General features: G+C 35.6%; 1 protein-coding gene and 1 long non-coding RNA gene across 5 annotated transcripts in view; one reads left to right on the forward strand and one right to left on the reverse strand.

Moving 5' to 3' along the window:
* The window catches only part of LOC106883971 (uncharacterized), a 239,096-nt gene that overhangs the window by 128,740 nt on the left and 94,377 nt on the right, over nucleotides 1-15,979 (reverse strand). The window contains exon 2 of one of the 3 annotated variants that reach the window (XM_089342788.1): nucleotides 6,370-6,385. The exons of the other annotated variants lie outside the window; for them this stretch is intronic. The gene's annotated coding sequence lies outside the window, so the exon portion shown is untranslated. The remainder of the gene's footprint in view (nucleotides 1-6,369; nucleotides 6,386-15,979) is intronic. 3 annotated transcript variants of the gene reach the window in all.
* LOC149130998 (uncharacterized) overlaps nucleotides 1-15,979 on the forward strand; it is a 95,808-nt gene that overhangs the window by 26,265 nt on the left and 53,564 nt on the right. The window contains exon 1 of one of the 2 annotated variants that reach the window (XR_016238533.1): nucleotides 5,814-6,653. The exons of the other annotated variant lie outside the window; for it this stretch is intronic. This is a non-coding gene — a long non-coding RNA (uncharacterized LOC149130998). Of the gene's footprint in view, nucleotides 1-5,813; nucleotides 6,654-15,979 lie in introns of those variants that run through there. 2 annotated transcript variants of the gene reach the window in all.

Raw genomic sequence — 15,979 nt, forward strand, 5'->3', positions numbered from 1 at the left:
TTCGACTTAAACCCTTCGAAGCGATGCTCTAGATTGGCCGCAGCCCAATGACTGACACAAGTAAAAGTTAAGAGTTACGGGACCATGATGCGCCCCGAAATATAACAATATCTATTTCAACACATGATTTCACAAAACAAATTCATAAACGTATATGAGTGTATGTGTATAAATACATATATATATATGTATGGTATATATATATATATATATATATATATATATATATATATATATATATATATATATATATATATATATATATATATATATATATATATATACAACAATATATAGACGTACACACACATTGAATACATAAAATATATACGCACGTATGTATATATCTAGTGTATGTAATCAATGTGTGCGCGGGAGCTCGCGGGCGTGTGTGAGAGAGAAAGAGTTTCTGTTGCGCTCAAGAAAATCTACTGCAAGTATTAATGCTAATACCGACCAAAACTGGTTTAATCTGCTTCGTTCCGGCTGACGTTTTCCTCCCCTTCTTTCTGTCTGTCTCTCTCTTTCTCTTTCTCACTTCGCTTATATCTTTGTCTTTCTCGTGTAATTGCTTACATAAAAAATAAAAAAAGAGAGAGAGATAAAGAGAAGAGGTGAGGGTAACAGTGTGAGGAAAGTACCATTTGTTCGTATTTCAGAAAGTTGGGGAACGAGGGTAGTAATAGAGAGAAAAGACAATGGATAAAGATAAGACTAGTCGTAAAGGAGGGTGGTAGAAATGAGAGAGGGTGTCGTAAAGGAGGGTGGTAGAAATGAGAGAGGGTGTTGGTGAAGGAATGATGGCGTGAATTTTACAAATTGTGTGGGAGGTGTGTGTGTGTATAAGTGTCTGTGTGTGTATACATATATATATATATATATATATATATATATATATATATATATATATATATATATATATATATATATATATATATATATATTCTTTTCTTTTATTCTTTTACTTGTTTCAGCCATTTGATTGTGGCCATGCTGTAACACCACCTTATATATATATATATATATATATATATATATATATATCCAAAATCCTATATATAAAGAAAAAGGATTTTGGATAAAAACTATTTTGCGCTTTCGTTCCTTTCAGGGATTCATCATGAACATATTTTATAGAAAATTTAGACCCTTTACTTATATGTGAGTTGGTTGAAAAAAAAATCTAGAGTGGAATTTGCTTTCTTGGGTTTTGGTAAGAGGATGTTTTGCTAGTGGTTGAAATGTTTTTTGTTATTTTGAATATGTATGTGTATATATTATATATTTCGTATTGTGCTTCGAAGCATCGTGCAATACCAGAATTTCTTATTGGAGTCAAATGGAACAAACTACTCCAAATCTGTGTTAGAGTATTTACGTAAATAGAGTCAGGATCGACTAGTACTAGCATCAAATCGTATGAGTTATAATAAGGATGTCAAACCAAATATATATATATAGTAGACACTTACACACACACACACGCACACATTTACACACGTAAGCACATACAAGCTTAGTATAAATGAATTTATAACGAATGAGTTTCAGCATATTTGGACGATGTCGAATATTTGGTAAATTTTTAAGATTAACATCAATTTTAGCCTTCTGAGTAAAAACTATGCAAAAACATTTTATTGATAGCTATATACATAAGCTATTAACCTGCTGTCGCTATCCCCACACAGTTGTGTGTGTGTGTGTGTGTGTGTGTGTTTGTGTAGAAAAATGTATGATAAACAAAAGATGTAGTTTACATCATTTCTTCCCTACGCACGTTTCAATATATTTGTTCTGTCGCGGTTGATTTTGCCTTTCATCCTTTCGGGTCGCTAAAATAAGTACCAATCGAGCACTCGGGTCGGTGTAATCAACTTATTCCTTCACCTCTCCAAACATGCTGGTCTTGTGCCAAAATTTGAAAGCAATATATTGGTTATTTACATTCCCTGTGGTGGATGGTCCAAATGTAATTGGATTCTGAACTGCAGCAGTTTATCATTAAATTTTGTTACAAATTCTAAGCTATGTATGTATATATGTGTGATTGCGTTTACTTAAACCTGCACAACATTAAAATAAAGATATGTGTAGCATTTATAATGTATATACAAAGGTAGGACAGTGCTAGCTATAGTATTTTGTTTCAGCGAAACTTCTCTGAAGAAATATGAGTGCTAAAACCGCATGCTCACTCAGAATGATGCCAGCAGATCGTCAGACATCAGCGTTTCGACGTGATTTAGTCTCCTCAGAGATGAACATCAGCGAATATTCTGAGCGAAGTCGAAACTTTCGTTCATATATAAAACGTACATATACATCGACTCTTGCACATGGTGGCCACAATTTTGAAGTTTATTTGTGGTATTTGAGCAAGGTATAGTTTTGTGATAGTAATGGTGGTAGGTGTGTTGCTGGTGGGGCTGATGACTGTGGTAAGGTTAATGTTGTTGTTAGTGATGGTTGTAATATGTTTGGAGTAGTGGTGTCGTGGTAGTGGTTGTGATAATGGCGGTACTGACGGTTGCTAAAAGGCCAAAAAGGAAATACAAAAAGAAAAGTAACGAAATTGATGGAATTTTAAAGACGAGGTAGGAGTGAGATAGAACTGCTGTATAAGACGGTTAATTGATGGAATAACTTCAAAATAGTGAATTGTGGTAATGTTAGTTGTAATATTGTTTTCAAAGTTTGGCACAAAGCCAACAATTTCGGGGGATGGGAAGAAGACGGTTACATCGATCTAAGTGCTTAAGTCGTACTTATTTTATCGACCTCGACCGGATGGAAAGCAATGTCGACCTCGGCGGAAATTGAACTCACAACGTAAAGACCGACAAAATGCCACTAGGCATTTCCCCCGACGGGCTAACGATTCTGCCAAGCTCACCGCTGTTGGTTGTAATATTGAACTAGTATTAGTAGAAGTGTAGGTAGTAGTGTATCGGTGACAGCATAGGTGGTAGTGTCTATAGTAGTGTTGATGACAGTGTCGTTAAGTAGTATTGGTGACAGAACTGGAGGTAGTAGTGTTGGCGTAAGAATTGTTAGTACTTTTGGTGGTAGTGTTGGTGGCAGTGTTGATTGTAGCTTTGGTGGTAGTGTTTGAGGCAGTATTGTTTCATAGTGGTGTTTTAACGTTGGTCGTAGTATTGGCGGTAGAGTCAACGTTGGAAAATACATTGACGGCCGAATTGCAGTCGAGGATGTTGTTTTTATTGTTGCTGTCGTTGTTTATTCGGTGGTGGTGGTGGTGGTGGTGGTGGTGGCGGCGGCGGCGGTGGTGGTAATGGTTGCGGTGGTGTTGTTTACTGTAACAATGATTCATGTCTCAGTTATGTGACTTGACTTGCCGAGGTGAACACCTGGGTGTTGTGGTGTGAAGCGGTGTACTACACACACTCACAATATATATATATATATATATATATATATATATATATATATATATGTGTGTGTGTGTGTGTGTGTGTGGTTGTATACGCATACACACATACATATATATATATATATGTATGATTATATGTATGTATACTCAAGAATATACACCTGGGTGCCAACGCCTCACACATTCGTCCCATTTGCCCTTTCGCTTCCATCTACTTCTTTTCCTCCCTCCGATACAGTTATTTCATTTATTTATGCTGGCGCCTTTTTTCTCGTTCCCCCCCCCCCCCTCTCTCTTACATCTTCCTCCCTCATTAACTATTCACATTCTTTTCGATTTTATTTTAATATTCTTTTATTTCTTTTCTCTAACAAACACACTTAACTCTACTCCTCCTCTCTGTCTGTCTTTCTCTCTCTCTTTGTTTCACTCTTTCTCTCTATTTATTCAACGCCAACACTTTCGTTCTCACGCTCTTTGTTTTTACTTTCCAGCCCTCTACACTTCTTCTCCTACTCTTCCTCCTCTTACACTCTCTGCCCTGCTCGGTTTTACCAACTTGGGCAATGAGTCGGCACCATAAACAACACACTACTAACTTATGCTGTCTCTCTCTCTCTCTTTTATCTGCTTGATTTTCCTCTCTTTCTCCTTCCCTTTCTCTGTTCTGTCTATAGTAGTTACTCCATTATAACGAAACAGTGTACCACTTAAGTTGTTAGCTGTCTCACCCGTCTTCACTTAGCTTTATTTATGTATTATATCCCGCTTCTTCCTTTATCCACCGTCACCACCAATATCATATGTATGTAAATCTACTCCGTCTACTTGATATTCTCGTTGGTAACCTTCAACAATCTTCTGCGCAGCAGCCATCTTGCCTTTCAGTAAAAATCCTAAGTGAGAACGAACCGGTTGCCTACCGCCTAAAACACATTTTCTACTACTCGCAGCTTTGTTTAAAACAGCCTAAACGAAACCAGATAATAATAGTCGACAGATGAAATAACAATGTGTGAGAGTGTGTGTGTGTGTCTGTATGTGTGTTCTCAAGAAAGGTGTGAGTCGGAAAGAAAGAAAGAAAGAGAAAAAAAATTAGATATTACAAAATAATGAAGGTTTTAAGTATTTGTGCGTTTGCAACGGATATATACGTGTATATGTGTGTGTGTGAATAATGTAAAATTTGTAATGGCCTTGGTTTGCTTTTAAATTCTATATTTAATATATGATAACGATTCCGGGAAAGGGAACACACACACAAAGAAAATATGGAATGCCTGGGAGAAATTAAGTGGGCACACTTGGCTTTATTTTCTACTGGATAACCAAACTCGGTGAAAACGCATCTCGTATATTATAAACATTACCCCCCCCTCTTTCTTTCTTTCTCTCCCCCCTTCTTTCTCGCTCTCTCTCTCTCTCTCTCTCTTTCTATCTTTTTACTCTCTTTGTTTCTTTATGTACTTCCATAATCTATTCAGCTACGCTTTAAAATGATGACAAATTGCTGTTGTTACCACTGACTGTTCGGGTCAAAATTGCTAACGAAAATTCGGATTTCAGTCACAAAATCACAAAAAGAAAAAAGCCCAAAATATAAAAAAAATATTTTGTATATATATATATATATATATATATATATATATATATATAAAATCATACCCTTTTGTTCAAACCTACAAAAAATGGAATTTATTAAAAAAAAAAAAAAGAATTTGAAATATATTTATATATCACTGATGTCGTTGGATTAAATTATTTTTTGTTTTTCTCTTCTGTATAAAATAATAATAGATTTTTATTATCGCCCGAGTCCCGTTCCAGATATTGTTGGAAGTTGTTTTTCACAAAATATTCCAACATGGCGCCTGCCTCTCCCATACACCCCCTCCTCCTCCCCCTTCACGGTCGATTCTAACTAAATCTCTTACAAATGTCGGATATGATGTATTGACTATGAGAACGAACGATTCTGGTGAGATATGGACCATACATATATTTAGTACGCCACGTTTTCTATTCCAAGGAGCAAAAAAGAAAAAATCTTTTGACAACTACCATTCCAACATCAATCTGGTGCTTACAAATACGCTACAACAAACGGAATATTATCATCATTACCATTATTATTATTATCATTATTATTATTATTTTCTACCCTGTTATCTGTTCGTACAACGTAGGTGATGAAACGGTGGTAAATTTTGCATTTTATTAAATATATATACTTTTTTTCTCATTACATACAAATTTTCTTTTTCTTAATTTATACTGTTTCGTCTCTAAAGATATTCCATATATAAAATATATATATATTTCATATATACATCATATGTATATGTAGACATATAATTACATTGTGTGTGTGTGTATATATATATATATATATATATATATATATATATATATATATATACATACACATATATACATACATATATATACATACATATATATATATATACATATACATTGTATGTATATGTATACACATATACATAGTATGCTTTATATATATACAAGATATATGATATATCTAGATTATATACGCATATATGTATTATATATAACATACATATATTCTATATATTCATTTTTTTTTAAATATCAATTTTTTTTTTTTTTTTATTGTTAAAACAAAGCTTGGGGTAGTTTTGCCAAATTCTCTTCATTGCTACATTTCAAAAATATAGATTAATTTAATATTAGCCTCGTTCATTCCGCTGTTTAGTGATATACTTTGGAGTAAATTCTTACTCAATATTCCTTATTACCTAATCCTATGTGTAATCAATTCCTTCCAATTGAAATATTCTATTTTAGCAATATCACTGTTTGAAGAGAGATAAGAGTTAGAAGTGGGACAGTAAAAATTTCTCTCCGTTGAAGCCATTTTATTTTTCCATTAATGTTAATGTGAAATGACAAGGATTACAGCCTGGAAATTTCAAAAGCTTTTATTTATTACTTACGGAGAAATGGCCCCACCTACAAAAAAAAAAAAAAAAGATATCAAATTTCTTTAAAAGGTTAAAGATAAATACAGAATGTGAAAAAAAAATATCTGTCTTTCTACAAAAATAATATCACTTCGATAAACGACCTGTCATCCCCAATGTTAGTATAATGGTTAGAGACTAACAACCTAACACCCCTGTATTGCCTAGCTTGCAATATATTAGTATGTTCCATTCTGAACATGAGAGTATCTCACGAACACTCACGCATATATATGGGTATCTACACGTGCGTGTATGTATGTATACATTATATATATATATATACGTCTTTTTTCTTTTTCTCGTTTATGTCATCAGGCCGCGTTCCTGCTGGGACTTAGTTTTAGTTGAACATCCCTAGTTCTTAGTCGTTGTTTTTTTTTGCTTTTAATTTGGTAGCTATTGTATCGGTACCTTTTGCCAAACTGCTAGATGACAGGAGCGTAAACAAATCAACGTTAGCTCCCAAGCGGTAGGATGGGATAAACACGAGGAAACACATATATATATATATATATCGAATAAGGCCATTAGTCAGCCCGGGTACCGCACAGTGGAACTGAACCCGAAACTGCGTGGTTGCAAGCGAACTTCTTAACCACACAGCCATGTCTGCGTATACATACTGTGCGCGCATGTATGTCTTGGTACCTACCGATTGTGTTTGCTCATAAACTTTATGAAATTTGCATATTTTTAGCAAATAGTTTGCAGAGATATGTTTTCAAGGGTATAAATTGCAACTGTGTTCATAACATTTAAAAGGGTTTCGAATCCTTCTTCCCCTTCCTAGCCCCAACATCTTTTTTTTTATCTACCACCAATAACCATGAATTTGGTAGTTTACACTTTTATTTGAGAATGTTTCCAGATTTCTTCGTCTGGGACATCAACATCACACATTCAGAAAATTATTTATGCAAAATATCATTTTAAAATATGCATTACAAAGACAATTATGAAGAAATAAAGTGGAGGAGGAGCGGGGAGAAAATGATCGGAAACTTTTTTTTTTTAAATATCTTTTTAATATCAACATCATCGTAATTTACACCCTCGAAAATGTATCTATTCAAAATTTTAATTTCAAAAATATGTACTTTTCAGAAAGGTATAAGAATACTAATTAATTATGTTCACGCATGCGTATGCATACATTGTAGGTGTGTGCGTAGATAAATAGATATACACACCTACATATAACTATATAAATATATAAAAATTATGTGTGTGTGTGTGTGTCTTTGTTTCTGTTTGTATCACACCACCGCTTGACAACCGGTTCCAGCGTGTTTACGTCCCTGCAATTTAGCGGTTCGGCAGACATTATTAATCCGTAGAATAAGTACCAGGCTGTAAAAACTGGAGTACTGGGGTCGATTCATTCGACTAAAAATTCAAGGCAGTTCCCCCAGCATGTTCGCACTCAATAAGTGAAGCAAGTTAAAGATACAAGATATACGTGAAAATACACACACACACACACACACACATAGGCAGTATTGAACTTCGAGCAAAGGCCGACTGCTGCCTTACACTCAGGACTTAGATAAATCCTGTGTCAATGTGTGTGTGTGTGAATAGGCTTGTCTCAATGTATGTGTGTGTGTGTTGTATGCTATTTTTAATGCAGACCACCTCTTGTTTCTTTGGTTACATTTCCTGCTTATTGACGTCCTATTAGTCTTAAGTATTAATCTGTATGCTTGGACTGATAATTGCCTAGTAACCAAGGTGAACATATCCATGTGTCAGCTGCTAATCCCCTTCATTATGAACCTACCTTATTATTCCCTTTGAGGAGTGTATATGTGTGTGTGCGTGCGTATAATATATATGTATGTGTGTATATATATATATATATATATATATATATAGAGAGAGAGAGAGAGAGAGTGAGTTAGTGAGACAATATGGATAGACAGATGCATATATATATTATTTATTTATATATATATATATATATATATATAGATAGATAACTTAGATAAGTTTCAGCTGAAGTTAGCCCAGACTATGTCTAATTTAATAGCACCACCTGGAAGATATAAATATGCTTGTGTATGTGTGTGTGTGTATATATATATATATACACACACACATACCCCCCCCCCCCCACTATATTGTCCGTACGTTCTATAGTAATAGGACTATGGGTTCGCATGGCCACATTCGTATATAAAGGTTTTAGAGGTCTTTTATCTAACATACGTAGAACACTTAACCCTTTATATCGTACTGGATGCACCCCTCTCCCAAACACCTACCATTACATTATTGTATACCCTATATTCCTATGTTTAGATCCTGTTAACACATTAATACATATTTCATTTACATTGCTCATATTATCCCATAGGCTACTACACCTCTGATACAATATGACTGAGATTTTAACTTTTGTTAGCCTTGTTAAGCCTCCTATGCACAATTTCTATGGTGCTTGGGATAACAGTGATAATAGTATAATGTGCCTCAACTATCTGAAGAGAACCCTCTGTTGTCCCATATATGTTGCTTACCACAAATCCTATATGCTTATGTATGTTAGCCCATATAATATATTCTATATGCTTGTGTATTTTAGTCCATGTTAACCCGTATATACCTTGCATACCTATAGGTATGTTACCCCGTATATACCCTGTGTACCTACATATATGTTAGTTCATGTTAGCTCCTATATATTCGAAGGCTATCATTCATGTGTCTACGTTTGCTTGTATAGACAGGTAAGTCTTCTGTTATCCCACTTGGACGTCTCTCCTGTTGCCCCATCTCTTGAATACTTACATAGCCACCTGTGTATCATAGTTGAAGCAAATTACATCACGAAAACGCAAAATAAACTGAGGTTTTCGTCCAGAGATGATATATCTCTTATGCGCGTACTGCGTTTAAAAACACTCGGATACGCCTGCGTTTCTTTAACCATTGCTAACTTACTTCACCTTGCTATATATAGGTAACATGAAGCACAGCTTCAATGTAATGCAAACTGTTGTCTGCCCTTCTAATGGATCTCGCACTGAACCTTCTGTCTTTATCAAAGATAGTTAAAACCCTTTGCCTGTCTTATGTATCACATGTGATGGTAAACAGGACATTATCTGTTGTCCAGGAACCATATGATACACATTCCTAGTTTCATTTTCAACCAACAGGTGCAGGCAGGACTTGTTTGCGGTAAGAAGTTTGCTTCCCAATCACGTAGTTCCGATTTCAGTCAAACTGCGTGGCACCTTGAGGAAGTGTCTGACCAAAGACTTGTGAGTGGATTTGGCAGAGGGAAATTGAAAGAAGTCCATCGTATATGTGTGTGTTTGCCCTGCCACTCCTAGCGCTTGCTACCGGTGCTGGTGTGTTTATGCGCTCATAACTTAGCGGTTCCACAAAATATACGACAGGCTTTAGAAAAACTGAGTATTGGTGTCGGTTTGTTAAAATTCTTCAAAGTGGTGTCCCAGCATGGCCGCAGTCTAATGACTGAAACAAGTAAAAGATACAAAAGATAATAGAGTAACTTTGGACTTATGAAAGGAAAGGTTTATGTTACTCAAAACGTATGGAACAAGCGGTAACAAGAAGTCTAAAGTCTGAAAACAAGCATGGACGTGTAAGAGAAACTTATGAAAATGATTTGAAACTTATGAAAATGACTTGAAGAGAAGGATTTACTCTGTGGCAGGTGTATTCATTCAATGTAACCAACCGATAATTTTTATCATATTTGGATGAGATGGAGAAGAATTTTGATATCGTTGTGACAAGAGAAAGAACGATCGTCCGTATTTAGCAGGAACAAGAAAATGGAGTATGTGGAGTGTTCACACCTCTCCTGAGTGTGTTTATATTTTACTTTTTACTTGTTTCACTCATTGGACTGTTGTCATACTGGGGCACTGCTTTGAAGGCTTCAGTCGAATAAATCAACCCCAATTGTCAAGCAATGTGGGAAGTGACACACACACACACACACACACACACACACACACACACACACACACACACACACACACATATATATATATATATATATATATATATATATATATATATATAAACACACATACACACGACGGGCTTCTTTGGGTTTCCGGCTACCAAATTAAGTAACAAGGGGTTGGCCGGCTCGGGGCTATATTAGAAGACATTTGGCCAAGGTGCCTTGCAGCAGGACTGAACCCGAAACTACATGGTTGCAAAACCACACAATCACTCATGCGCCTAAAGTATTTGACGCATAAATTCGGCAAAAAAATTTCAAGCAATGATGAAGACTTGTTGCTGTCTGTGAACGTTATCTGCGATCGATTAAACTGAAACGTCAATGGGTCAAAAGATCCATTGGTACCTAGTTGTTTAAAAACCCGGATTAGCATTTCTATGATGTCAAACCTCTTTCAAGCGAGCGAAGTTTCTATGCTGTCGTTTCGATTCTCTAGAAATAGCAACCAAGTCCTCCTCATGTCACATCAAACCCTACTATCTTAATAATAATAATAAAGTGGGAAAATATATCGATTGCTGTTGTACATTACGAAATGTAGATAGAAACTTCGAGAAAGTATGAGATACCGTTGCATTCATTAAATCAAACATTCACTATTTTCTATTTTCGGTTTATAAACAAAATCTCAACATCCAAGGAGAAGAATAAGTCTCATTCTTATTTTAATTTATTTTATTTTATTTTATTTTCAATTTTGAATTTTATGTTAGTGATAGTAATGACGGTATTGTTTATGGTAGTGTTGGTGGCGGTTGAAGAAAACATTTGCCCTCTTGGACATGATTGTATGCTTAAGAAGGTCACTTGGAGACCAAATGGTTCCAGTGAGCAGCACCTCGGGCTTGCATCTTCTACAATAGCCCCAGAGCCGACCAAAGCCTTCTGATTGAATTTGGTAGACAGAAACTGCATTGAACCCTATCGAATATACATGCTTGTGTTTGTGTGTTTGTCTCTCCAACCGGTTGACAATTGGTGTTGGTTTGTTTACGTCCTCGTCGTAACTTTGCGATTCAGCAAAAAGAGAGCGTCAGAATAAGTGTCAGACTTAGGAAGAATAAGTACTATAGTCGTTGTTGTTGTTTTTTTTCGACTATCCCTTCACACACACACATACACCCTATTCAGTCTACCGAGTGAATACAAGTAAAAAAAAAAAAATTAAAATAATCTAAAACAGAACAACCCGAAGTCTGCCTAAAATCGAAACCCGGACTCAAACTTTAGTTCCTAAAAGTAAATAATTTTCTTTTATCTGAGAGAATTTATTGCAGTCAAACGGACGACAATGCGCTGGAAGAAGCGTTATGACATGGAGGGGGGGGGTGCTTTTCAGTATTTGTTCCTGCTCTTTAGGTTCTGAGTTCATATCCCACCGCCGTCGGTGGTTCTAAAACCTGACCTGCTCTAATCTTCATTGTCTGTATTGTTCAATAGCTGCTGATCAACTGCTCGCATTCGAGTTACTACCTCACCACTTTTTTTTTTAAAGGGCAAAGATCTATTGGGGTGGCGAAAAACTTTGTTTTCTTCTCACCCTAAACGGATATTTTGCACATCCCATTAGCATAAGGAGTTTTTATTTACTAATGGCATTGATAAACTCAGCTTTTCAACTCTCTACAATACCAATGTGTTCTCCCTCCCCACAGCCTCCGATCAAGAGAAATTGTGGAAAGCAGAACGAGGTTGCTTTCGGGTCACCACATGAGAAGACGATGGGTTCCACTTCTCCCTCCATCAGAAATTCACGAACCCTTCTTGGGTCACCAGGCCACACCTTGAATCTCCAAGCTTATTTTAGGATCTCTGAGCATTTCCTTAGACCTCCAGACTTTCCTTGAATCTCCGAACCCTCCATGGATCTCCGGGACCCTTCCTTTGAATTTCTGGAAACTCTCTGAGATCTCCGAGCTATTTTTGAAAGCTATCCAGGCAAACGGACAGTATAAGTACCTGAGCCCCACCCTCATAGGCTGTGCAAAACCTTAACATATTTAGTATTTGATATTTCCCACCAGGTATTTTCCTGCGACCATATTGCTGATATTTACAATTATATCACCAGTTATATATCTTCCGTTGTAGTTATTATTGTTATTTAGCTCCAAATCAGCAGATATTCTATGATCAAAGGTTTTTCCAGTCAGGAACAACAGCCATGTCTTTTAATCGAACAATATCAAAGAATATCCTATCCAGTCTGTTCTCTTTTTGATGAGAACAGTGTATCATTCGAGATAGATTCAGCAGCTATTTCTCGCGATTCGAGTGAGCACATAGACTTAACCAGGGGGTCATCGTTAACTCATCAAGATATGAAAGGTTTGAGGCTGGAGTTAAATAGTTAGACACCGTCAAATTATATCTTCATAAACTGACATGAAACTAAAATGAATGTTAATAGTGTTGAAGGTGCACAAGCTAAATGAGGAAATGGGAAGGAATTTAACGTAAATCAGGTGACTAAATTTGGGACAAAGATCAACTCCATTTACGGGCCTCCATCTTTCATCTTCATATATAGAATTTTTTTCAACATACCGCTTCACAATACAGTACAGCGATTGAGTGCAGAAGCCAAGATCAACCTTACTGCTTCTCTATCTTTCTTCTACAAATATAGAATACAAACGATGCCGCTTCACAATACTGCGAACAACGATTGAGAGCAGGAGTTATTATTTAATCGCGAAGGTGACATTAAAGAACTATGCAGAAATAAACAAACGTTGTGTATTTATTGTATTTCACACGCAATATCCATCCATGCAGTAATATGTAGCAGCAGGATTATATATCCACATTCTAGAAATATTTGTCTAGAGAATGAGGAGGAAAAAAACCCAAAAAGATTGAGAATAGCAGCCTCTGTTATGACGACCACTGGCATGGCTTACGATGGTTATGATGATGATGATAAGGAGGTGGAGAAGAACGAGGAGTAAGATATGTTGGTGATGAGGAGGAAGAGGAGAACGGAGGGGAGGAAGAAGCAGATGAGATAATAGAGAATGTTTTAAAGGAAGGCTCGAGAGCATTATGTACTAAACACATATACACACACACGCGCACACACATATACATTGATGTGCATAATCTCTCTCTCTCTCTCTCTCTCTCTCTCTCTCTCTCTCTATATATATATATATATATATATATATATATATATATATATATATATATATATATATATATATGTATATATATATATATATATATACACCCCACGAATACATATACGCACATTTGAACGTTTTATACAGAGATAGGTATGTTATATATACAATACGTATGTATATCTATATATGAGTATGTATATATACATTACGTGTCTGTATATGCGTTGTGTGTGTGTGATTGAGTAAGTCTCTGTGTGTGTACGTGTGTGTGTGTGTCTACATGCACCTGTGTAGCACAAACAAATACGACTTCAAATGTCTTCCTGCTAACACCACAATACGCACTCGTATCTATGTATGCATATATGTGTGTATATACGCCTACGCGCATCCACAACCGCAAATAAAGTAATGTATGAGTACATAACGTGCATGAGTCCGCCTGTGTCCATTCATATTACACACACACACACACACACACACACACACACACACACACACACACACACACACACACACACACACATGTATAATATATTTGGCGAAATATTGTCAATGCAGCTATTGTTAAACTCAACCATGTGTATGTGTGTGTGTGAGCGCGTGCATTTTACATGTGTAATGTGTATGTGTTATATATTATATATATATGCATATATATGTATTGTATATATATATATATATATATATATATATATATATATATATATATATATATATATATTACATAATAAAACTAATGGTTTATACTTGGTGGCTGACTGGTAAAGCACGAACGATCACTTTCTCAGTGCTCATTGTGTATTTGGTTATTGAGTTGCTGAATATCCCATCCGAGAGGGATCGATGCTAGATCGATCGAAACAATTGTAAGGATTAATAAAAAAAATCTCGTATCTTCCATCTCTCATTGGCCAATTGTATGTATGTATATACATACATATATATATATATATATATATATATATATATATATATATATATATATATATATATATATATATATATATACATATGTATACATATATATATATATACATATACATGTGTTTGTGTTTAGTAAATTAAAAGTTGGAGCTACGCGCCGTTTCACTGCTAGTTCAACTGCCAACTTTTGATATAATTGGACGTATCTGTCCACCCTCTACGAAATATTGAATTCTGTAGCTCTCACATTACGACCTATACGTGCAATCGTACATTTTCACACAGACGCATCTCCACGTTACAGAAGTGTACCCGTTCCGATTCCTGTAATGTAATGCGTATACATCTTCGAAGGATTCTCGTTACGCGATTACAGGTTAAGACAGTACTTTCAAAAACGCAACAGCTGAGTTTCCTTATGAATACAGGGTATCCCCAAAACATGTATGCACATATTGAATGATTATTAAGTTAGTGTTGATTAAGATGTTTCATTTTGAAAATTGAATAGGATCTACAGATATAATTCAATTTTTTTTATGAATACCTGTTTTCAAACTGATGGCAGGTTCTAGTCCAGGGCCTACTGATAATGTGAAGCAATAGAATCTGAAACATTAAAAAAGATTTCGTTCGATGTTTGTACACATTTTCGTTAAATGGCTGCCCTCAAGTCCTCAATTGTTGCCGGTTTTGTACATAAACTTCATCCTTTTAAGTTCTTCCATAAAATAAACTTTTGTGTTGTGAGATCCGGTGAAGGCAGAGAGTATTCTACTGAACCTCTTCGTTTAATCCACTTTGTTGGCAAAATTTCATCAATGTAGCTCCTTAGATTAATGTTGTAGTGTGGCGGTGTCGCAATTTGTTGGAAATCTCTATATTTTAAAAATCCTCTTGAATACTTGACATGACACATTGCCGTAGCAAGTTCACGTAAACAGGACCAATCATTGTATCGTCAAAAAAGAATGATGCGGTTAAATCATTTGGATGATAAGTTGAACCATACTTTACTTTACCCCGTGAGAAATTAACATGATTTTCATCTGTAATAGACAGATTTTCAAGGTCCCCAGTAGGTTCAAGCGATTAACTGAGCCATTAAACAATCTTTATTGGAACATACGCATTTTCTACACACCTTGCGAAGAACCACTCGCAAAACACCACTGTTCGCTTCAGTTCATTTTCATTGAGAACATCGATTATTCTTGGAATGTAAATTTGTCAATGATTGCACTTCAAAAGGCGATAGACACCTAATTTTGTGAATACTATCGCACAAGTTTTCTTGAAATCTGGAAATAAGTTTCCTAGTACCCTTTTTTTGTTTTTGTGGAATGGTCAGTATCTGCAGCCTTCCAAAGGGTTTCTTGTGGACATTCTGAACGGTAGTTCTATCTGCTTCAAACTCACCACTAATGAGAGTGAATCTAAGTCGCATAGAGGGATCTGTTTGAAACATATACGTGTGTGTGTGTGTGTGTGTGTGTATGTGTGTGTATATACAGGATGTTTC

Source organism: Octopus bimaculoides, chromosome 26 (assembly GCF_046866305.1).
Source record: "Octopus bimaculoides isolate indiv1 chromosome 26, ASM4686630v1, whole genome shotgun sequence".
NCBI classification, from domain to species: domain Eukaryota; kingdom Metazoa; phylum Mollusca; class Cephalopoda; order Octopoda; family Octopodidae; genus Octopus; species Octopus bimaculoides.